This window comes from Sciurus vulgaris (assembly GCF_902686455.1).
Source record: "Sciurus vulgaris genome assembly, chromosome: 16".
NCBI classification, from domain to species: Eukaryota; Metazoa; Chordata; class Mammalia; order Rodentia; family Sciuridae; genus Sciurus; species Sciurus vulgaris.
In genome coordinates, this window is record NC_136477.1 from 71,212,924 (window position 1) to 71,239,297 (window position 26,374).

Below are 26,374 nucleotides of genomic sequence, written 5' to 3' on the forward strand. Positions count from 1 at the left end.
TAAACCCTTTCACCACTTGGGAAATGGTAAACCCTCGAGGTTTATATTATAATGCCCTTTGGCAGATAAATATAACTCATTTTCCTCATTTTCATCCCTATTTCTTTTTACATGTTACCACAGATACATCCCCAGGTCTTAGTTGGGCCAGTGCACATTGTTCAGAAGTCTCAGCCTGTATCTCTCATGTGCTCCTTTGCACTGCCACCATGGGCAAACCTCATCATTTAAAAACTGAGAATGCCTCTACTTATACTTCTAGTTACTTTGCTAAGTTCTGTAATCAATGGAATATAATTTTAACCCATGGAATTCCTCACAATCCTACTGGGCAGGCTTTAGCAGAGTGTGCACATCACACACTTAAAATGTGCCTTTTAAAAGAAAACAAAAAAGGGAACATAGCCTTGCTCATGTTAATAATGCTCTCAATATTGCCTTGTTCACAAGACATGCTCTTAATGTACAGTATGAAGATAATACACATAATTGGTCCTCTGTCTTGGACAGGTACATTTCCTCTGAGAAACCCCTACCAAAGATTTAGGTAAAATACCAAGTTCCACCATAACCAATATGGCAGGACCCTGCACATTTAATTACATGGGGAAGGGGATATGCTGCTGTTTTTACTTCTATAGGTTCTGTCTGAATTCCTGCCAGATGTGTGAGATCCATCCATCATCATGAGTTGGCATCAAGGTCTTCCCAAACTGATTCCCAAATTCTATTTGACCCTGGATGAGGAGGACCCTAATTCAAAGAAGGAACTCCAATAAGAACAAGAGGCCCAAGAAACCCTCAGTCTAGTGATTTGGGGGGATATAAAGATTTTACCATCTACTCAATATTTGCTAGCACAGATGGATTTAGAATGTACCCTGGGAAATTTGGTTACAGTTCTGTTTGCCAAACTTACCCAGAATTCCACAACTAAGCTGATTATTATTGTGTTATTTCTGTGTTATTATATCCTTGTTGGTGATGACCCAGTACTTAGCAAAAATTGTTAATTCTTTTGAAATTTGTATCATCAATCTATTCTTGATAATATTGCAGCTATTGATTATTTTCTGATGTTATGTCATAAGGGATGCCAGAATTTAATATGTGTTGCTTCCATTTAACTAACAATAGTAATCCCATTTAAAGGGAATTGGATCATCTTAAGAACATTGTAAAAAAGGTGCAACAAGATGATGGAAGATGGTATTTATTAGATTGGTTAACCTCATGGCTACCAAATTTTACATAGATCAAAGACCTTTTCATTGGAGAATGTTTATTGATATTTGCCTTATTATACTCTGCTTATTTTTGCCAATTCTTGCATTGTTTCTTTCTCCACCTTCCTTGAACAGAAGACTAGTCATGTCTATTCTAAAGGCCATACAAACAAAAAAGGGGAGCTGTAGGGATTTCAGGTTAGTCAATGTACAGAGGAGCAAAAGTCTTTCAGTTGAGCAAACACCTCAGGACACAATAGGTGCTCTGTTTGAAAGACTTAGAAAGACTCTGCAAGTCCTCAGTCCTTGAGGCCTGGAGACACTATCTTATTAAAATAACATTTGGTCCTAGTGGACTCAGAATCAAGAAAATTGTGTGATCTGGACATGCACAAAGATAACTGTACTATGTAACCTAGTGTAACTTGATATGCCCATGGAATCAATATTAAACTGGACTGGCTTTCCCGCAGAAGCCACTTCTTGCTCTTCACCATCCTGTATGCTTGACTCTTTATTAGCTCTCCCCTTAACTCTTATAGCTGGACCCCAATTAACCTTTACACAACACCCTGCATATGTCTAAGCTGCAAAGGAAAAGTGGGAAAACTGAGGCCTATGACAGCAGCCAAGTGGTGCAGATGGATTAGGAACTACATCTGACCTTAGTCTCACCTTTGCCCCCTTCTCTCACTTTGATAGAAATGAGACAAGGGTTAAATGCAGCGCAAAGGAACCCTGTACTTTGAGAACATATTGAGGGCCCTTAAGGGGCTCTGGCTAACAGAGAGAGCCCAGTAGTGCCCTTTTCAAGACCCTTGTGTCCTGAAGATATATGAATGTGATTGGACATGGGGAAAGCTATTTTTATTTTCTGTTACCAGCCACATGGGTTTCTTCAATCTAGACAGATTATATGAAAACCTATAGGGGAAAATAAGCAATACCTAAGAATTGAGCACTCACTGTGCCCAATCTTTCACAGTAGCACCACCTTACCCATGATGACTGATGAAAGTCATTGATACAGATGGGACACTGAGATTTACAGAGCCAAAGTATCTTTCCCAAAGTCAAGCTCTCAAATCCTGTACTCTTCACGACTAACCATCTCTGCTTTTCTCAGAGATGGGGTATGGAAAGATCTACAAGGGGAGCAGATTGGGGCTTGGGAGAATTAGCTCTGTTCTTTAAAATTGAAAAAAAAATTGTACAAATTACTGACAGGAGAAAGTTTTGTGGCAACTGGCTTGTAAATTGGAAAACCACATCAATATATGATAAGTTATAAGAGATCAATGACATCACTGCCACTAGAGAGAATTTCTGGAGACACCTCTTGGAAAATTTTATTCCACTATCATCCTGGGGAAGTAAAGCTCTATTATTTTCTCCATTCATCATTCAAAAAAAACAAAGCCAGGAAATTTTAAAATATGCAAACCAACTATGTTGAAACCAGAATGAGAATCCAGATCTCAAGTGTTCTGCTCTAAGATATTTCTCCCACCTGGCTATGTTGCCTCTTATAAGACCCATAAGATTACTATCCTGAGGAGTGCTTATACTACAGATATTATCCAAAAAATAAAAAGAAAGAAAATATTAGAAAATCCCTTTATAATACTGGGAAGAGGAGCTAGCCAGGGCTGGAATATTTTTACCCCTAAAATAATCTTTCATCTTAATTTTATCCTGCTGAATATTGCTTCAAAATGAACATTTTATATATATAAGAAAAAGTATTATTGGGTCTTTCTGGCACTTATTCAAACTGCATTTTATTGGTTAAGGTGATATGTGAGGCATTCTCTAGCTTTTAAAAATTTGTGTTTATTGTGATTTTACTCATTTTATATATTCTATTCTGTTTTTTAAAAAAGTAAATATTCTGGCCTTCAGGACTCCTGACCCAACAGGAAGCAGCTCTGAGGATCCTGCACCAAATAGAAGAAAAAGTAGACCGAAATCTCCATCATATTGGCTTAGGAACAGACTTCCTAACAATACTTCCAAAGAGCAAGAAATTAATGCAAGAAACAATAAATGGGATGGATTCAAACTAAAAAACTCTTTCTCAGCACCAGAAACAAGAATATGAAAAGAGATCCTATGGAATGGGAGAAAATCTTTTCCACAGGGACTTCAGATAAAGCACTAATCTCCAAAATTTATAAAGAACTTAAAAAAAATTACAAAATAACACACAAAGAACTCAATAAATAATTGGTCTAAGTAACTGGACAGACACTTCACAGAAGAAGACATACAGGTGATTAACAAATATATGCAACAGTGTTCATCATCTCTAGTAATTAGAGAAATGAAAAGATTTTATCTCACTACAATTAGAATGGCTATTTGTCAAGAACACAAGCAGTATGTGTTGGTGTGGATGTGGGGGAAAAGGCAAACGCATACATTGCTGGTGGAGTTGTGAATTGGTGCATTTGCTCTGGAAAGCAGTATGGAGATTCCTCAGAAAACTTGAAATGGGCTCACATTTTGACCCAGCTATCCCACTCCTCAGTTTATACCCAAAAGATTTAAGATGAACATACTACATTGGCACAACCACAGCAATGTTTACAGCTGCTCTATTCACAATACTTAGATTGAGGGACCATGAAATAGAGGGCTGTTACTCCATGAACACTGAGGCATTTTTTATTTAAAAATGAGCTGTGGTTGTCTCCTACTTTCGAGAATAAGAAGTTGAGAATAATAAACTTAGGAGAGGTTTGCAAATAAATGATAACATGGTATTAGAATAATCACTGAACCCTAATATTTTCCATGTTACAATGTAGAACCCATGTATTCCTATTATAGTCCACGAACCAACCAACTCACCTGGAAGTAGTACTGAATGCACATTCTCAGCCTTGATGTGGACCTACCGAATCCAGTCTGTACTTTAACAACATCTCCAAGTGATTCCTATGTAAGTTAAAATTTGATAGTCACTAAATAATCCCTTCATGACTTTTAGAAATTTTTTATAAGCATGATAAACATCAATCTCCTGTGTTCTTTTTTTCTCTCTGTCTTAATTCCTCTTATGGCTCATGAGATGAAAATAATTTTTTTTCTAAATGATACATGTATAAATTTATTCTTAAGAAAAATCATGTAGCTTTCTAAAATATTAATAGAGTCACCTATTTGTAAATTGATACATTGTGTTCCATCATTCCAGATGTGGAACAAATATAAAAGCATAAATTATTCAACAAACATACCACTTGTGGTAACCTTGAGAGAATATGTGACTATTATGTTCACAGAATTGACTACTTAGGACTTAATGGGCTAAAAACAAAATCACCTTTATGAAACTCTAGGAAAAATACCTGGAAAAATATTAATATTAATATTTATATAAGTAGCTTTCTTCAATAAAAAAATAGATGAACAACTCCCATAGAAATAAGCAAAGATGATGAACAGGCAACTCTCAAAAAATAAAAAGGGAAATAAATGTTTGAAAAAGGCACAAATAAATTAAGTCATTCAAAAATGAAAAGGAAAGTCATAATGGGCTTCCTTCATATATCACTGAATAGAATCTAAGAAGTTCACCATTGAAATGGCAATCAAAAATTGGCCCTGGCAGGTTCTTGGCTTACACAACAGAAAGGAATTTTAGGGCATATCAGAAGAAACACAAAGATTTATTCAGGAAAACAAGGAGATTATTTAGAAATGTAAATAAAAGAGCCAGATATACACTCAAAGGGAGAAGGGGTGCAGGTACTTGAGACTGAGACTCACTTTAAGGGTAATGGGTTCATCTTTTTAAAAGAAATTTTGTAAATAGTGAACATGAGATGTGCAAGGGGTTGAGGGTATATCTATCTGTTGAGCTCAACACTTAATCATGGAACATGGGATCCATTACAGTTGCCTGCTTCTCTCAGGGTCTCTATGTTGATGTCATCCAGTCAACTTATAATGTGTTGAATATACTGATGAGTCTCTAATGATATTTCCCCATCACTTTATTTAGTCTGAAGGAACTTTATGAAAACTAGCAACAAATATGAACATCAATTTAACTAAAATACTCTAAGATTCAAGTTCTTTTAAACTGTTTCTGGAGGAGAATAGTCTTGGGGACTAGTCCTTGTTTATTCTGTCTCTACCTCAAGGGGCATCTAATCATGTTTTCCTGTTCTTATAAAATTTCAAATGTGAATATATATTTTATAGTAAACTAGTATTGTGTTTTCATAAAAAAGCAGGTGGTGATGAGTCTAATAAGTCACTTGTTACCTAACTCATTAAGAAATGTCCCTAATAAATTCTCAGTACTTTCTCTGAGAAAAATAATCCCCAATACCATTAGAAGGCAAGTTACAATGTAAATGTGTCCACAAAAGAATATTGTGCATTTTCATATGCAAACAAATGTCCCCATTCCCCATCCTTGGGGGTGTGTTACTTACACCTGGATCTGTAGACCTCTCCTGATGAGAACTCTCCCCTCCAGAGGCTTCAGGGTTTAACTCTCAGATTCCTCCCAATATCTAATTCCAGGCTTACCATCAGCATAACCCCAAACTGTTGAACAGAAACTCTAGGGGTAGAGCCAGAAGGCTATGATTTTGTAAGTATTCCAGGTGATTCCATAGCAAGTCAAGTTTGATCACCATTGGTGGAAAGAAATTGCTTTCATTCTAAATTTTTAGGAAGTGTTTATCAGACTCTTTCTTTCAGCCCTGGGGCCATGCAAGAGAGAAACAATTACAGTAATTATATGACAAGCAGTAATACTTCCTGTAACAAAGGAGGAACCAGGAATAATGTTCCAGGAAATTAATGTGTAAAGTGAGACCTAGAGAATAAATAAGAGGGAATCAACAGCCAGGACAAAGGGTGTTCCTGGTGAAGAGAATGCCACATGCAAAGAAGAGTTTTAATTTTAACATAAAACAGAGTACCATGAAGGTTTTTATTCAGGGGATTACCCCATACAAAATGTCTTTAGAAGCATCATTCAGACAATGCACTGGGTGGTGGCTATGCATGAGTGGAAAACAGAAGAGCTACTAGGAGGTGACTGCTGCAGTATAATTAAGAAATTACAGTGACAGCTTGGATAGCACAGAAGCAGCACCTGAAGGAGCTGTTTAGGAGATAGGACGTGTGTGATTGGATCTGCAATATCCTGCAAAACCTCCCAAAGCTCACTGGTACAACAATGTTCAGAAGCAGGGTTCTCAGGAAGTGGTTGGATTATGAGGGCTATAATCTCACCAATGGATTAATCCATTGATGAATTCATAACAGAATAAAATTTTGGGAGAACTGGAAACTGTAAGATAAGGGGCCAGAAGGCAGTATTTCCTTGGAAGTCTATCATTGAGGACTATAGTTTTAACCTGACCCCCCTCCCCATATATATCTCCCCCCTTTCCCTCACCTTCCTTTCAACTACAAAGTGATCAGATTTGCATTACTACATACTCCCCACTATGATATTCTGCCTCTTAGAAGCCAAGAGCAATGGAGTCATATCATAAGCCAAATTAAGTCTTCCCTGTTTTTAGTTGATTCTTCAGGTAATTTGCCACAGCAATAGATATCTATCTAACATAGGACCCATGACTAAGAAAGGACATTGTTAAGGGTACATCCTGTTTTCCAGTTTAGAAGAAGACATTTCATTTCTGTACAGAAAGATCGCAGGTGGAGAGAATAAAATAAAAATATGGTTTGCAGAAGACCCTATTTCAAATTTGAATCTATTAAACTTTATGTGTCTGTTGGACTTCCACACACAGAAGGGATTATTAGACATGTGGATGTTGAATATAGAGCAGAACAAAACAAAGAACTTCAAGCTTTCTTCAATAGCAAAATGTCAAAAAGTTAAGGACAGAAAATATGACCTCTACATTTCATTATGAAGTTGTCCACACAAACCTTAGGAGAGAAGTTTTGGTGGGAGTCTGAGCCAGCCCATGGATAATAAAGGAACAAGGGTGTGATAGAGATGGCAGAATTGGCTTTGGGAAGATGCAACTTGCCAAGGCAAGGCAGAAGATGGCAAGAAAGGTACAGGCATGAGAGAAGTTTGAATCCTAAAGAAATGTGCACCAAGAAGGAGGGGTTCATCTTGAATTCTTTCATTAAATTTTCAGTTTTTGAAATTTATCCATGCTTTTGCATCTATCAATAATTCACTCCTTTTCATTTTTCTTTTCTATTTTACCAACCAGACATAGTTTGGATGCAACTCATCTTTAAAAAGAAGAGATAGAATCTTTCAGTAATGCATCCTGTGATCTACCTGTTATACCCCTCAAAAGAAAGACTAGATAGTACCAACAGGTCCCCAAGTGCATACGGAAACATCAAAGCAAAGTCCAAATGTTTTTAAAAAGGCAAAGTTATTCACTACCTCTGAGTTTCAGGGAGTGCCAAAAATGCAGTCATCAAGGTACATATTACTATAATTCCTTTGCAATTCTGAGGATGGTACCCAGGAAGTCCAACATGCCAGTCCAACACTGTGTCACTGAGCTACACTCCCTGACCATATAATGCCATATTTAAATTTTAAATTCTTTTTTAGTTGTAGATGACACAGTACCTTTATTTATTTATTTTTATGTGGTGCTGAGGATCAAACCCAGTGCCTCACACATGAGAGGCAAGCACTCTGTCACTGAGCCACAACCCCAGCCCACATATTTAAAAAATAAAGATGAAAGCAGAAAACTCCATTGTGAACAAAATACCAAATATGTTAGACACCAATAGTATCTGGTCCAGCTTTCTTTCTTCTCCCAGTCCCAGTTCCATGGGGACATGTTCCAGGCTCTGTGAAGGAGTAGCTCACTAAGAAAGCACAATTACCTGCCCTGGGGGAGCTTTTGTTTTAGGATAGAAGCCAGGAGACAGTGGCCCAAATCTGCTGAAAGCAATGCCCCACAACTACCCCTGGATGACTGTATTTACTGTCTTGTCTGATACGGAGAAAGTTTGCCACTGAGCACAGTGACTTGTGCCCAGAACCCCAGCTGCTCAGGAGGTTGATGTAGAAACATCTCAAGACTGAGACCAGAAGGGGCAACTTAGATAGACTGTGCCTCAAAATGATATGAAAAGAACTAGGGTGCAGACCGGCCTAAATTGCCTGAAGTGCTGGTCTCCCTCCAGTACCAAGGAAGAAAAAGAAAAAAAGAAAAAAGAAAAAAAGAAAAAAAGAAAAGAAAGAAAGAAAAAGTTTGCTGACCCTTTTTCTAGGAGACTGAATGATTTAACAACCCTCATATAACTTGTTAACTTCTTCCTAGGAAAGTGTACGTGTGTGCGCGCGCGCGCGCGCGTGTGTGCGTGCACACCTGCACGTGTGTGCATGCATGTGTGTTTTAATTTCAATAAATTAAATTAAGGATTGGTCTTAAAAATACTTCATAAAATGAGGGAAGGAAATGATAGTGCCAAAGAAGAACCAGTGCAGAAGGATGGGGACAGAAAGCAACTCTGGACCGCAGGACTGAGGGTAGCTGGGGAATGAGGGATCATGAGGGTAGAGGGATGTTTTTGCTGACTGAGCCATTGGTGACTTCTGCTGTTGGGACAGCAGGGCTGGGGAACAAAGTGGGTGCCCCACACCCCTGGCCAAGCTCTGTCAATCGACCCCGACGGTCAAACTGCACTCCAGGCCCTGCGGGGTGTTTTGATGGTGGTGCTGATTGCAAGGCCCTAAATGTTGGTTGAAATTCACGGACTGTGATTTAAAAAGAACTGCATGTCAGTTAGACCTGCATGAACTTGACTGCAAAATAAGGAACGGAGGAAGGAAAGGGGAGGGAGGAAGGAAGGAGTGAAGGGAGGGGGGAAAGGAGGAAGGGAGGAAGGGGAAATAGGGAAGGAAGAAGGGAAAAAAAAACCCGAGAAGGTTCCCAAAAGGAGCAATAAAACTACGTGCACCGAAAAAAAAATAATTTACTCCTTCATATTGCTGAAGAATAGTCTACCATATGGACATATTATGACTTCTTACTCAATCTCCAATTAATAAACATTCGTATTATTTTGAATGTTTGGCTGCTGTGCACTTTTATGGTTTTTTCAAGTACTTTCTCTTTTAGTATATTTTTATTTATGTTTTTCAATGCTATATATCTAGAAGTAAAACTGCTTTTTCACAGAACCAGTTATTTTTTTTTTCATACCATGAATTGAACATAGTGGTGGTTAAACACTGAGCCAAATCACCATCTCTTTATTGTTTACTTTAAAACAGGATATGACTAAGTTGCTTAGGGCCTTGCTAAACTACTAAGACTGACTTTGAATTTTGGATTCTGCCTCTGAAACTTAATAAAAGTTTTCAACCTATGTTGTTGCAAATGCTTTTTAATGGACAAATACTATTCCATGTGTATATGTACAACATTTTCTTTATTCATTCATCAAAATTTTAAGCTTTAAAAAATTAGTGGGATATAGTGTGCACACCTGTAACCCTAGTGGCTTAGATGAGTTAGGCAGGAGGATCAAAAGTTCAAAACAAGACTCAGCAATTTAGCAAGGCCCTAAGCAACTCAGCAAGGACCTGCTTCAAAATAAAATAAGAAAGAAGATCTGGGGATGTGTCTCAGTGTTTATTCGACCCTGGATTAAATTCCTGGTTCAAAAAAATTAATTTGTGATTAATTTAGATAAAATTATGTATAGAAAATGACAAGGAAAAAGTAAATTTGAAACATAAGTATTACACATTCTATTTCTATACACAGAAAAGTAAAAAATAATTGATATAATAAATATGTACAAGAGAGTTTCATAAGATCATTAATTTTCTAAAATATTTTAAATTATTATGCATTCTTTCCTTGGTTTATTTCTTCTCAGAAATCATAAATAGACACTCAAAACTATTATAAGAAAACAAACAAAGAAATAGCTTTTCTCTCTAGGAAGACTAAGACCCTCCTGTTACAGCACTTACAATTTAGATGGGGTTTCAGTGGGCATCAGTAGATAGAAACACATGCAAAAGTTAGTGATTAATCCTCTTTGAAAATTTTTTTCCTACTGAGGAAATGAGACTGTTAATAGAATCAGTCAAGGTAATTGTTAAAATGGAGTAAGTAGGTTGCTTTCAACTTAGAGATGTAGTTGTTATTATTACTATTATTACAGCTACTCTGTAGGAAATGCTGCATGTGATCTCAAAACTAAGTATTGTAAAACATAATTACAGATAAGTAAATATTTCAAATATAATACCTTTTGAAGTCAAGAAGTATAGAAAACATCATCCTTAGGAATGATAGATAGAATAGACTGGAAAGTTATTTTCTAAAAGAACATTAAAATATCATTTATATTCTTGGCTAAATATATTATATTGTTCTTTGTCTAATTAGCTTGGCCCAGCTATTTTCCACATTCACTAATGGCAATATATGGTTGCAAGGCAAATTTTTGCTCTAAATTTTACTTTTTTATGTTATCTTCAAAGTCCCCTATAAGAAATACTCCCAACATAGGCATATTTCTTGCTTGCAAAATTGTCTGTTTTCAGAAATGATGCCAATTACTGTTAACAAACACTTTGTTTATAAAGCAAACAGAAACAGCTACCCCTTGATTCCCAGAAAATCACCCTTATTGAGTGAATTTCTGTTTATAGACTCTGTGCAGAATATTAACATGTACAAGATTAATGAGAGTGAAAACTTTATTAACCCTCTGAAGTAGGGAATCAACAGCTCTTTGATTAATTTTTTAACTGGCATAAAATGAGAAAAGTAATCAGTTTGCATAGATAACTGATCTAAAATTGATCAAAATTGATCCTCAAGAACTACGTCTAAATAAATTCCACTGAAAGACTTTTCCTTGGATATTTAAATGTGATGTGTTCTTTGTTGTATAATAAAATGGGAAAGAAATGATGATATGATTTTTGCCACAAATATCTGGCAAACTTAGAGTCTTTTTTAGAATTTTTAAAATTCATTAACTTAAAACCCATTCTAAATATTTTCATTATATTTTTCAATTCACTAAAGATATATATTTATTTTACAATTTTGCACTCTTCAATGTAGATGAATTTTTGAAGAACATTTTTGACCCGTTCATAACTGTTTATGTTTTTTTACCCAATGGTTCTTTGGTTCTTATGCACATGTCCTCATCATTTTGTTCTCACTTTTTTCTTTCTTTTTTCCTTTTCCATTTGCTTAAGGTTTTAATGACTCTCAAGTTATTCAGTGCAAGAATTAGCTCATCTGTTTACTCTATGACACAAAAAATATCATTTTATACTTCAATTATGCCTTAGTTCCTCACTTGTAGCTGCAGAGACTAATCTCCTTCATTACTTTATTATATGCAGATATTCTCTTTAATTTTCCAATTAAGAGATTTTAGTAGATAATTTAGAATTATTAGTCTTGAATTAAACAAGTATTTTCCAATAAAATTTGCCTGTACTTGTTAATCCCACTGCCTTCTTAGAAATCAATCCATCTCCCCACCACCAAAAAAAATAAAATTAAATTAAAACAGTTCTAATTTTTTCTATATATATTGAATTAATCTTATGTAACTCAGTAATTGAGAAATTCAAGCATGTAGGGGAAATATTACATTTTTGTGTAGTATGTCAACAGTTTCTGGTTTTCTATCCAACAATTCATTTGAAGACATCGCTGATGGTGTTTTAGAATTTTATATTAGAATGTGTTCATGTGAATTGAGTACCTTTCAATAGCAATACATGTATGATTTTTACCATATTGTTTTCTGGCACATTAACAAGCACTGCAATGATTTAACAATCATTCTCTTATAGATTTAATGTCTTGCAAATAAAATAGATTTCTTCAGAAAAGTAACCTATGTGTAGGATTCTTTAATTCCCAGTCAGAACCTTTTCTACTGCATTTTCCATTCTAGGTTCAGTTGACAATTATTTTCCACGTCCCATGATGGTGGTTTTTTGATGCTGTTCTGTGCTCTTTTAACTGTTCGGTTACATTTCTGATCACTGTAGTTTTGAATTTACAAATCTGCCTGCATTTTCTGCTTACTATTAATTTCTGCTGATATAGTTAATTGTTCAAATAATATTTTTCACATCTTTTCTCTGATGACTAACATACTGATATGTCACCATAAGTTTCTTCACTTTCAAATTGTTTGACCAACTTTACTTGAATATGTAGAGTATAAAAACAGATTTACCATTAAGTACAAGTAAAATGCTTGACTAAAACAAAAATAAATTACATGTTAGATGAACTGCACTGGAAAACTTAGAACACTTACAGCAATTTGTAGCTCTGTGAACTTGAGAAATTAAAATTTCAGCCTCAGTTTCCTCTTATAAAGAGAGGAGTAATTATGTAAAATCTGGGAGAAGAATAAACAAATATATTATATGTAAAATGCTTAGTTCATCTCACACATTGGAGTCTCTTGGCTTTATATAAATATTGTTTTATTTATAATACTGACAATATTTGTAAAACCATTGAGAAGTTTTGTGAGGGAAGGAGAACATTCAGCATGTGCAGAAATGATGTAATGGAAGAGAATACTCACAGGATTTTAAATTACATGAAAGTAATTTCAATATTATTTAAAAGCAAAAGCACTTTTTTTTTCACAAGTCAGCTGTTTATTCAGGGGAATGCAGGAATGAAATGGCACCTGTGGACCCACTTTCCTGGTGGAAAATGAGCTACTGAACAAAGAAAGGGATTATATAGGTTATTATGAGGGGTGGTATAATGTGCATATCAGATTTCTTGGGCACCCAGGAATTTGAACTTTTTGAGGTGGGGGTCTGTGGGCAGTGTCTAGAGAGGATTTACTTTGAAGGAGATTAATATCTCCTACAGACTGTTTCTTTTAAAGGTGATAAAACAACTCTCCCTGTCTGCAGCTGGCACCTGGAAAACATGTCTTGAAGATGAAGGCTGTCAGTGCGTAGCCTTCTCTTTCACTCCTTTTTTTCGCAAGCCTCATTATCTTGGGGATTTTTCATTCTCCATATCTATTACTAATGAGAAGAAAAGATGAGTTTTTTTTACCATTTGCATATTCATATATTTACACAGGGTAATGATGTTTGATTCATTCTGTTACTTTTTCCTTCCGCCCACCCCTCCCACCTCTCTTTTCCCTCTATACAGTCTCTCCTTCCTCCATTCTTGTGCCCCTCCTACCCCACATTAAATGTCATCATCTGCTTATCAGTGAGATCATTCCTCTTTTGGAATTTTGAGATTGGCTTAAATTACTTACCATGATATTCTCCAATTTCATCCATTTGCCTGCAAATGCCATAATTTTACTATTCTTTATAGCTGACTAATATTCCATTGTATATATATTCCACAGTTTCTTTATCCATTCATCAATTGAAGGACATCTAGGTTGGTTCCATAGTCTGGCTATTGTGAATTGAACTGCTATGAACATTGATGTGGCTGTATCTCTGTAGTATGCTGATTTTAAGTCCATTGGGTATAGGCTGAGAAGTGGGATAACTGGGTCAAATGGTAGGTCCATTCCAACTTTTATAAGGAATCTCCACATTGCTTTCTAGAGTGGCTGCACGAATTTGCAACCACACCAGCAATGTATGAGTGAACTTTTATCCCCACATCCTCTCCAACACCTACTGTTCCTTGTATTCTTGATAATCGCTATTCTAATTGGGGTGAGATGGAATTTTAGGGTAGTTTTGATTTGCATTTCTCTTATTACTAAAGAAGGTGAACATTTTTTCATATGTTTGTTGATTGTACATCTTCTTCTGTGAAGTGTCTGTTTCTTTCCTTAGCCCATTTGTTGATTGGGTTATTTGTATTCTTCGTGTAGAGTTTTTTGAGTTCTTTATATACTCTGGAAATTAGTGCTCTATCTGAAGTATGAGTGGCAAAGTTATTCTCCCACTCTGTAGGCTCTCTCTTCCCATTGCTGATAGTTTTCTTTGCTGAGAGAAAGCTATTTAGTTTGAATCTACCCCAGTTATTGATTCTTGCTTTTATTTCTTGTGCTATGGAAGACGTGTTAAGGAAGTCCAATCCTAAGTCAACAAGGTGAAGATGTGGACCTACTTTTTCTTCTATAAGATGCAGGGTCTCTGGTCTGATTTCAAGGTCCTTGATTCATTGTGAGTTGAGTTTTGTGCAGGGTGAGAGAAAGGGGTTTAGTTTCATTCTGTTGCATATGGATTTCCAGTTTTCCCAGCACCATTTGTTGAAGAATCTATCTTTTCTCCATTGCATATTTTTGGCACCTTGGTCTAGTATGAGAAAAATGTATTTATTTGGGTTTGTGTCCATGTCCTCTATTCTGTACCATTGATCTACTTCTCTATTTTGGTGCCAATACCATGCTGTTTTTGTTACTCTTCCTTTGTAGTATAATTGAAGTTCTGGTATTGTGATACCTCCTGTTTAATTCTTCCTGCTAAGGATTGCTTTAGCTATTCTGGGTTTCTTACTCTTCCACATGCATTTCATAATTGCTTGCTCTATTTCTGTGAGGTATGTCATTGGGATTTTAATTGGAATTGCATTGAATCTGTATAGCACTTTTGGTAGTATGGCCATTTTGACAATATTAATTCTGCCTATCCAAGAACATGGGAGATCTTACCATCTTCTAAGGTCTTCCTTAATTTCTTTCTTCAGTGTTTTGTAGTCTTCATCGTTCAGATCTTTTACCTCTTTGGTTAGATTGATGCCCAAGTATTTTATTTTTTTGAGGCTATTGCAAATGGAGTTGTTTTCCTCATTTCCCTTTCAGCTCTTTTGTTGCTTGCTTACAAAAATGAAGTAGATATATGTGTGTTGATTTTATAGCCTGCTATTTTGCTGACTTCATTGATGTGATCTAGAAGTTTTCTGGAGGAGGTTTTTGGATCCTCTAAATATAGAATCATGTCATCTGCAAATAGTGACAGCTTAAGTTCCTCTTTTCCTATTTGTATCCCTTTAATTCTTTAGTGTGCCTAATTGCTCAGGCTAGAGTTTCGAGGACAATGTTGAATAGAAGTGGTGAAAGAGAACGTCGCTGTCTTGTTCCTGTTTTTAAAGGGAATGGTTTCACTTTTTCTCCATTAAGAATGATGTTGGCCGTGGGCTTAGCATACATAGCCTTTACAATGTTCAGGTATGTTTCTACTATCCCTATTTTTTCTAGTGTTTTGAGCATGAAGGGGTGTTGTATTTTGTCAAATGCTTTTTCTTCATCAATTGAAATAATGATATGATTCTTATCCTTAAGTCTATTGACATGATGGATTATGTTTATTGATTTACGAATGTTGAACCATCCTTGAATTCCAGGAATGAACCCCAATTGATCGTGTGCACAATTTTCTTAATATGTTTTTGGATACTCTTAGCCAATATTTTGTTAAGGATCTTTGCATCTATGTTCATCAAGGATATTGGTGTAAAATTTTCTTTCCTTGATGTGTCTTTTCCTGGTTTGGGTATGAGGGTGATATTACCTACATAGAATGAGTTCGGTAGGGTACCCTCCTTTTCTATTTCCTGGAATACTTTGAGAAGTATTGGAATGAGTTCTTCTTTGAAGGTCTTGTAGAACTCGGCTGAGAATCCATCTGGTCCTGGGCTTTTCTTGGATGGTAGATTTTTAATGGCTTCTTCTATTTCATTGCTTCATTTTGATCTGTTTAAATTGTGTATGTCCTCCTGGTTCAGTTTGGAAGGAGCATATGTCTCTAGAAATTTGTCAATCTCTTTGGTAGTTTCTATTTTGTTAGAATACAGATTTTCAAAGTAGCTTCTCATTATGTTCTGTATCTCAGTGGTGTCTGTTGTGATATTTCCTTTTGCATCATGTATTTTAGTAATTTGAGTCTTCTCTCTCCTCTTTGTTAGTGTGCCTAAGGGTTTATCTGTTTTGTTTACTTTCTCAAAGAACCAACTTTTTGTTATGTCAATTTTTTGAATAGTTTCTTTTGTTTCAATTTCATTGATTTCAGCTCTGTTTTTAATTCTTTCTTGTCTTCTTCTACTATTGCTGTTATTCTGTTCTTCTTTTTCTAGGGCTTTGAGCTGTAATGTTAGGTCTTTTAATTGTTGATTTTTCATTCTTTTCTGGAATGTGCTCCATGCAATGAATTTTCCTCTTAGTACCACTTTCATAGTGTCCCAGAGATTTTGATATGCTGTATCATCATTCTCATTGATTTCTAAGAAATTTTTAATCTCCTCCCTGATATTTTTTGTTATCCATGTTTCATTCCATAGCATATTATTTAGTCTCCAAGTGTTGGAGTAATTTCCTGTTTTTATTTTGTCATTGATTTCTACTCTCAGTCCATTATAGTCTGATAGAACACAAGGAAATATCTCTATTTTTTTGCATTTCCTAAGGGCTGCTTTGTGGCATAACACATGGTCTATTTTCTTTTTTCTTTTTTTTCTTTTTCAGCTTTTAATTTTTTTTTTATTTTTCCCCTTTTACACAAAACAAAGTAGAAGAAATAATACAGGATTAAAACTGCTAAAGTAGTTAATTGGTAGAACATGTATTCACACAAAAAAAATCCAGATAGGAAAACAGGCTTATTTACAATGAGGAAACACATGTAAAATTAAGGTAGTTGTCATATGAAACATTAAAAAAAGAATTGAACATATACTACCAGGTGCAGGTGTTTACAGCAATATTGAAGGGAGAAAACGACACTTAATTAGGAACAGAGATACCACAAGGTACAGGTTTTACAGTGTCAGTGCAATAAATTCACAAAACTACATTACAGCTAATTAATCAGTTTAAGAATTGTTCCCAACATGTCACATTTTTGGCCCTCAAAGGTTTATTCCTACAGATTTCAACTACTCTAAATTTCTAGCTACTGAGAAGGAAAGACTGACAAGCTTTCCAAAGAGTCATAAATCTATGTAGACCAGAGGCCAGCTATCACACTACGTGTCTGCTCTCACCAAAAGCCCCAGAATTTTTCAAAGAAATATTGAAGGAAAAAAGTCGTCAATGTAGTCACTATCTTCAATGCCAAACCAAAGGGGACCAAGTAATGGCCACAACCAAAGAATGGGAATTTGAGGTTTACCCTTGAAGACTTTCTCTGGTCTTAAAAATTAGGTTATTTTCTTCTCTACTGTAATGAATTTTGACTAAACACAGAAAGACTTTTGTCTTTGTTTAGCTAGTCATGGAGTAAAGGTATCGAACACAAGTCTTAATCTACTACGGACTTTAAGTCAGCTGAAAACATGAAATGCTAAGTATGCTAAAAATCCTAAGTACAATCTTTTGAAAGTCTGCTGTTAAAAAGACTTAAGGGTTTACTAACAAGTGGTGCAGGGAACAGTAGCTCTAAGCCTGTCAGATTCCCTGTGGAACAAAGAATCAATGTTTCCTAGAAATGGCTTAAGTTTTGCACAAGGGAGAAGTCTGTACAAACTAGGGCATGGAATTAGCTATATTTTATTCCATGGGGATTCTTCTCCCATCATGAAAAACAAACAAACAAAAAAACAGCACAAAGAACAAATCTTAATTAATTGGTCTCTTTCTCAGAAGTAGTAAACTTGGTCTCTATACTCATGAAGCCAGACAGTTTTTTTAAGCAAACTGTGAAGCAGACAGTAGATCCAGCTTCTCACAGCCACAGATCACTACCTTGCACCTAGCTAAAACAAATGTCAACACTGTTAATTTCACTAAAAAGTAAAATTCACCACTGTTATTTTTTAAAGGAAGTTGTCAAAAGTAAAAATTCAATTATCCCTGGGTGAGAATAATCAAGACCAGCCATACTCATTAATGAGTTGTCCATTTAAGGCCAACTGATGAAAATGTACCCAGCTACACCTGACTCAAAGACACTATGCACAAAGCCTTACCTGGCAAGTGTGAATTTCTATGAACTAAGGGCAGAGTGAGGCAGAACAAGAGCTACTTCTGTAACATTTTAGTATCCAAACAGCATAGTAGGAACTGTTCCCAGGGGTGATGCATACTCCATTAACACAGGAATAAAGCAGATGCATTATTTATTTTTCTTTTCTTTTTGTTTGAGAATTTTGTTTATCTCCCTTTTGGCCATTCCAATGTACTTCGAAATGATTCCATGTTGGTTCAGTCCAGGAAGCAACAGTAAGAAAGTCACTATCAGGTAGGTGAGAAACAGGTTGTGGACTTGCTGTCCATTCCAGGCAACCGCAGCAAGAGAAATGATCATGGTCATGAAGTACATTTTAGGTTTTTCTTCCTTTAATGTAAAGAGGCGTTTCCACCAGCCTACAGCTCTGCATCGAGTCTTCACTAAATTGCTGCAAATTTCATGGAACCTTTGCTGTTGTTCAGTGGTCCATTTATTGGAGCCAAAAATTCTAGGTGCTAGAATGGGAACAAGGTAGTCAGCCAAGCATAAATACATCACAAAACAGGAAACACCAGAGAGAACAGATGGATCCAAATAATAGATAATCAGAAACACCAAAGAAACCACACCCATGATGGCAGGTGGAAACCAGGCTCTTTCCCATCGGAGAATTTTATCAGCCATCAGCACCATTTCTCCCCTCCTTGTAGCTGCTCTTCCAGATTCGCAGTCTCTGCAGCCAGCAGGTTGGTGCTGCGATTATCTCCCTCCACCATTGTCCCTGAGATGCTGTCTCAATGAGCGCGAAGCACCCTCAGAGTCTACCTCCCTCCGACACCTGCACCGCCACTGGAGTGCCAACACATGGTCTATTTTCGAGAAGGTTCCATGTGCTGCTGAGAAGAAAGTGTATCCACTCGTTGATGAATGGAATGTTCTATATATGTCTATTAAGTCTAGGTTATTGATTGTGTTACTGAGTTCTATGGTTTCTTTGGTTGGATTTTGTTTGGAAGATCTATCAGTGGTGACAGCAGTACGTTAAAGTCGCCCAGAATTATTATGTTGTGGTCTATGTGATTCTTGAAATTGAGAAGGATTTGTTTGACCTACGGGGATGCACCATTGTTTGGGGCATAAATACTTACTATCGTTATGTCTTCCTGATTTATGGTTCCCTTAGCAGTATGAAATGTCCTTCTTTATCCCTTCTGAATAACTTTGGCTTGAAGTCCACTTTATCTGATATAAGGATGGAAACCCCCGCTTTTTTACTGACTCCATGTGCGTGGTAGATTTTTTTCCCATCCTTTCACCTTTAGTCTGTGGATTTCTTTTTCTATGAGATGAGTCGCTTCCAGGCAGCATATTGTTGGATCTTTCTTTTTAATCCACTCTGCCAGTCTGTGTCTTTTGATTGAGGAGTTTAGGCCATTATAGCGTTCAGAATTATTATAATTATTATTGAGAAATGATTTGTATTCCCAGTCATTTGGCTTACTTTTGGTTTTTAAGTTGACTTTGTTTCTACTTTGCATGCTTTTTCTCTAAAGTAGTTCCTTCCTTTGCTGACCTCCATTGTTGTTTTTCATTTCCTCCTCATGGAATATTTTGTTGAGAACATTCTGTAGTGCAGGCTTTCTATTTGTAAATTCTTTTAACTTTTGTTTATCATGGAAAGATTTTATTTCATCTTCAAATCTGAAGGTTAGTTTTGCTGGGTATAGGATTCTCGGTTGGCAACCATGTTCTTTCAGAGCTTGAAATATGTTGGTCTAGGCCCTTCTATCTTTTAGAGTCTGTGTTGAGAATTTGGCTGCTAATCGTATTGGTCTCTCCCATATGTAATGTGATGATTTTCTCTTGCAGCCTTCAAAATCCTATCTTTATTTTGAATGTTAGGCATTTTCATTATAATGTGCCTTGGTGTGGATATGCTGTGATTCTGTGCATTCGGTGTTCTGTAAGCCTCTTGTATTTGATTTTCCATTTCATTTTTCAGGTTTGGGAAATTCTCTGATGTTATTTCATTGAATAGGTTGTTCATTTCTTTGGATTGCTCTGTACCTTCCTCAATCCCAATAATTCCTAAATTTGGTCTTCTCATGATGTCCCATAGTTCTTGGAGATTCTGTTCATGATTTCCCACCATCTTCTATGTTTGGGCAACTTTTTTTTTCAAGATTAAATATTTTGTCTTCATTGTCTGAGGTTCTGTCTTCCAAGTGGTCTAGACTGTTGGTGATGCTTTCCATTGAGCTTTTTATTTGATTTATTTTCTCCTTCATTTCAAGGATTTTCGTTTGTTTGTTTGTTTGTTTGTTTGTTTGTTTTTGAGAATCTCTATCTCTTTGTTGAAATGATCTTTTGCTTCCTGCAGGTGCTCTTTCAGCTTATTGGTATTATCATTTATTGCCTGCATTTGCTCTCTTATCTCATCCTTGCTTCGTGAATCATCTTAATCATGTATAATCTGATGTCGTTTTCTGACATTTCTTCTAACATACTGTCCTTGGATTCTATTACTATAGAATCTAGATTTGTTTGGATCATTTTCTTCCCTTGTTTTTTTCATTTTGTTCATGTATGTTCTCCTCTAGCAGTGCAGATCTGGGGTATTGTGCATTTCCCCCTATACGCTTATAGTGGCCCTATAGGTTTCCCAAACCATTTCTTTAATGGGAGATCAATATTAGCAGTGCCCAAATCAGACACTATGCAATCCTAGACCAAAATAGCCCCTATAGGGACAAAAACAAAATTGTCATAATAAACAAAATGAGTTCACATGTTATCTTTGGTAAAACAAACAGGTTTGCAATAAGGTCTGCAGTTTCTAATGGAGGACAAAAGGATGCAGAGGGATGTAGAATATGGTTGTTAATGGGATAAGAAAAGAATATGCAGAAGTTCTAGAAAATAGAAAGGGTGAGAGTGTAATCAAAAGAAATCAGATGTTAGCATGCAAAAAAGTGAGAAAGAGACTCTGAGGGAACAGGTAAACAAAAGGAAAAGAAAGCAAGAAAAGTAAAGAAATAAAAACTTAAATGTTTTTAAAAAGGAGAAAGAAGAAAATCTACTGTATAACAGTCATATACTAATGAAACCTCCCAGTGTTCAGTAGCCTGATGCATGAGAGGTACCTGACAATGAGCTTCAAGCCTCCAGCAGGCATCACAGGATGGGATTTGCCCCACCCAAGGATCTGAGCTGCTGCTTCCAGGATTATCCAAGATGGTCGCTCTGACTTTGAAATGTGTTGGCAAATGGGGAGCTACAGCTCAGTAGTGGACATGGTCAGCTGGAGGTCCTGGAGATGGGATGCAGTTGGTCCAGCAGGGGTCCTGGAGGTCCAGTGTGTTTGGTGTAGTTGTGGGATCCTGGAGGCCTGGTGCAATCAGTTGGTCTGGGTTCCTGGTGATAGGGCACAGTCAGTTGGTATGGGGGTCCTGGCAGCCAGGAGCAGTCAGTTGATGTGAGGGCCCCAGAGGCAGGGAGTGATCAGTCGGGCTGAGGGATCCTGGAGATGGGGCTCAGTCAGTCCAGCCAGGGGTCCTACAGGGCCTGGCTGTTGTCTCAAAATGGCAGCAGCCACGTGTAATCAAACCTGCAGGTACTGTGACAGTGAACTTCCAGGTGACAGCAGGCAGCTGGTGCTCCACTGGCGGTCTGCGGTCAGTCTGCTGGCAGCTGTTGGATGATCGGGAGTGAACCTCAAGCGTTGGGTGATGGATAGGGTTAAGGTAGGCGATGGACAGGAGAGAGGCAAGCAAATGGTGGATGATAGACGCCTGACAGTGAGCAATATTCTCTCAAAAAAGGCGTCGATATGCTGGCAGATTGCAGGTCATCACAGCAGACAAATGGGGTAAACACCAGGGGATCGATAAGCAGCAAAAACTGCCTCACGGAGAAACAGATATCCTCTGCTTGAATCCGGCATTAGGGAGCTACAAGGAACACACCCTTCCTCTAGTCCACCATCTTAGATCTCCCAAAAGCACATATTTGTTGGACAAGTAAACATCAGTAGCACAGACCTGGAAGCAGTGTGTGACAGCATAGTCCATATGAATAGAACTAGTAGAAAGTTAATGTATATGTTTCTCTGATAAAGAGACAGTCAGTTTGCATTCAATGTGGAACACAAGTGTTGCAAATAAAGAGATTTAAGTGTCTTCATTTGATTTTGAGACAAAAGGGAGATTTTGCACATAAAATTTTTACATAATGAAAGAAGAGGATTAATGTTGAATCCCTTGAGAAGTCTATTAGGTGTTGGTTTGTGTTCTGGGTTACTGGAATAATAACATAATGGGCATTGTATAAAAAAGTTTATGTCCCATTTATACAACTACGAGGAATAGAATTCATAGATACATGGGCATTGGTTTTGTGTTTAAAGCAGTGGATAAGTACAAGGATGTAGTGCACGTATCTTTCCCACATTCTCTGAAGACAGTTTGAAATAGAAAATTGTCTTTGCAAGGATATAGTCAGGAAATGCACATAAAGGAAGGGAATGGGAATTAAAAAAAGAAGTTATTTCAAATGTGGGAATAGTTTGAGAAACACAGAAACAATATTAGAAAGACATTTAGTAAATACTTATTGCTTGTTGGGCTTATATTTGTCTGACACATAATATTAAAATGAAAAATTATAAGATCACAAACACTTAAAAATTAGTGATTGACTCATACATGCTATGCTTTATTCTTAAATAACAAATATATAGCCAGTTTTTATGGAATCTAACCAATTGAGTGAAGTCAACACCCCACATTATTAAATACTGTGAAAAACAAAACAATACAAAACAGTAATGAAATAGAAAACAGTAAAAATAACTAGGTGGCTTATCAATTTAAGAATCGCACCAAAATAATACTTAGGGAATGTTACTATTTAGTTTTGGTAATATGAAAGAACAGTTTATGAATGAAAATCTTTTGTATGATCTGATACTTTTCTACCAGATACTTGCTTTGTTATTAAACTCCGTGGATTTTTCTTTCATAAACAGAGCATTCCAGTTGAACATTGAACTTTCAAAGTGGAAATTTTTAGAGTGTCAACCTTGCTCTGTTTCCTAATCACTTCATAATATTATCTCAAATATTTCCATCAATAAAGTAGTAAATTTGAAGTTATTAAAATGTTTTGGTAGCATTTATTATTGTGTCTGGAACCATTATACTAATACATAAAATGCCTGCTCTATGAGAACATAATCATAGGAGTTGAGTGGTAGTTTAGTAGAAAATAGAAAGGAATATACTTAGAGCTACTTTAAAGGATACTAGCTATATATATCATGGAAGAAGCTTTCATAATAAGTGTAATGAAAAGGTGATAAAATATTGTTGTTAGAGTCTTCCTGTCATGAATTAATCTATTCAATTTATTTATAAATAATACTAAAATATTTTATAGATATTTATAGCACATTCACCCTCTTGAAGAGAAAACATATCAAAGGAGAAGTTCGGCTAGAATATTTCCCTTCTATGCTCTTCTCTCTCCTCTATAGGATAATAGAGTTTCAATATGTTAGTATTATTTTAGCATTCTTAGAACATCTGACTACTTCTTTAAACTAATGCCCTGTTAATGAAATATCTCATAGTATTTTTCCTTTAGTTCTTATTGTACTATTTCTCATTCAATTCATTTTTACCAAACAACATGTGGTGAGAAATGAGAAAAGAAATTAGATGAGTGCTAAACAGCAAAATATACAACATCTATTGATGCATCCAAGGTAACATTATATTTGTGGAGCAAGAACATCAAGGAGAACTCATTTGATAATGGACAAAGAAAAATTGTCATCAAATAAAGTATGTGAGGACTAAAGAAATAATTTCAAGAGAAGTAACATGAAGACCATTCTTTTTTCCCAAACCTGTTAATGATTGTTAAACTGTGATAACAGGCTTTGGAATTATTTTCAAATAATTCAACACCTCTAAGAATTAGTATGGGTTTTGTATGATTTGTTAATCAGGATAGAGGACTTCACAGCTCAAAAGAAATAATAACTGCAGCATAATGTGAGCTTTTGAACACTGGCTTCATGTTCAATGCGTGGAGAAGATGCAGAGACATAATGCAGGAAAAATTCATTCTTCACAGGAAATCCAAACTTTCTTTCCCATTGCTACCATACATACGCAAGTCACCACCACTTCTCATCTAAACTCCTGCCCTAGCAGTTGTCTTTCCTGTTTCCATTACTGTCTATGCCCACCCTGTTCTATTCACTATGCTGAAATTAATGCTCTTTAATATTAAATTGTATTATGCTGAGCACCCCATTCCTGAATCTCTCCATTGTTTTTTATCACATCTTAATATATACTTCAAAATCCTGATGAAGAGGTAAAGGCAAGACATAGACATACTCTGACTGCTGTTATTGCTATTTGCTTCTAGTTACCCTGAGGTTATCCCCTGACCCACACTAAGGACTATCTGTGGTTTTTATTTATATATTTACGTTTCTGGTAACAGGGATTAAACCCAAGGAAGCATATCCATAAACACTTAGACAAATTCCAGCCATCCCACCTTTTTAAAATTTTGAGACAAGGTCTCTCTAATTTGCTTAGGGTCTTGAATACATAATATGCCTTACTCAGCCTCCCAAGCTGCTGGTATTGCATTCATGTGCCACCACACACAGCTAAGGAGTGTTTTTATTTTTTTATCAGCACATTTGTATTATTCCATCAACATGGAATGCTCTCAAAGTATTGACAGTATTGGTATTGGTATTGATAGTGTCCCCTGCCTTTATTCAGTCCCCTATCCAAGATAATTTTTCAGATTATTTGGCCTGGCCTAATACACCTTTCTAAGACACTTCTATCACTTTATCTAATTTAGTTTTTCAATGCACTTCTTACTGTAAAACATTTTGTGTGTGTTTGCTAATTTGTTTCTTATCCAGTAAACATAAGCTGCATGAGGAAAGGGGCTTGTTTGTAAATTCCAGGTTCAAGCAATTATTAGGACCTTAAGCATCATATCTGTTTTGGAAGAATGAAAACAATGGATGATAATTTGAAATAATGCTACTCGTATTTATTTCAAGCACAAATAAGTGAACAGGAACACTACATTATATGTTTATTGATGGAAGAAACATTCTACATATGTGTGAATACAGTGTTCACTGACCAAATTGATCTACTCAGCACAGAAGTTATGGGATAGTGCAACTGAGGAATTGCATTTTTTATTTCCACTTGAATTAAATTTAAATAACTACATTTCTACAATTTTAGAAAGTACAGAGTAGAAAAATCATAGGTGAAGGGGTATAACTAGATACATTATCTTATCATTATAACACAAATATTTCATGTGATTAAAATTAAAGAAGCTAGAAAAGAAAACACAGTAGAATAAATCACACAGAAATTGCTTATGTTTATACATGAATGCATCACCAATGAAAATCCACATCATGTGCAACCATGGGATTTGAATAAGTTATATTCCATGTACGTATAATATGTCAAAATATACTCTACTGTCATGTATATCTAAGAAGAAAAAATAAAAGTAAATAAATTTTTTACAAAATTAAATAAGCTGGGAGCAGTAATGCCTGCCTACAATCCCAGCCTTGGGAGAATGAGGCAGGAGGATGGCAAGTTCAAGAACATCATCAGCAACTTAGCAAAGCCTCAAGCACTGAGCAAGACCTGTCTCTAAATAAAAAAAAAAAAATAGGGCTGGGATGCACCTCAGTAGTTAAGTGTCCCTGGGTTCAATTGCTGGTTAAATGCTCCCCCCCCACCCCCGTGAATTTAAATAGTCTTCTTTAAATATTTGTCTAACTAAAAATGAGTTTCCAGGTATTTCTACATTATGAAAAATATTACATGAATTCCCAAAAACTTGCTTCAGGCCTGGCAATATAGCTCAGTGGTAGAGTGCTTACCTAGCATACATGAGATCTTGGGTTTGATCTTCAGCACTACAGAAAGAAAAAAAATGCTCTGCTTTGATTTTGGCTTACAATCAATTAATATAATACTGTGAATTATGATTCTATATGAACATAAAGTGTACAAGTTTTCAACTATTGAGAATTAAAGAAAAATAAAAATAAATATGAGATAATTATTTTCATATTGAAACTGATTTATGAAACAATTATTTCTAATACTGGCAGATACTTTAAATGGATTTATTTAAACAACGGAAAGTAACAGCTTTGTCCTTTAATTTTAGATATATGAAATTGCCAATGAAATAT

The 26,374-nt window shown here is 36.0% G+C and overlaps 1 long non-coding RNA gene and 1 pseudogene across 2 annotated transcripts in view; both read right to left on the bottom strand.

Moving 5' to 3' along the window:
- LOC306646644 overlaps window positions 1-26,374 on the bottom strand; it is a 982,690-nt gene that overhangs the window by 181,634 nt on the left and 774,682 nt on the right. The gene's annotated exons all lie outside the window — the stretch shown is intronic.
- On the bottom strand, window positions 16,675-18,878 carry LOC306646362 (ADP-ribosylation factor-like protein 6-interacting protein 1; annotated as a pseudogene). Its single transcript has one exon. The product of its transcript is annotated as an ADP-ribosylation factor-like protein 6-interacting protein 1 (transcript).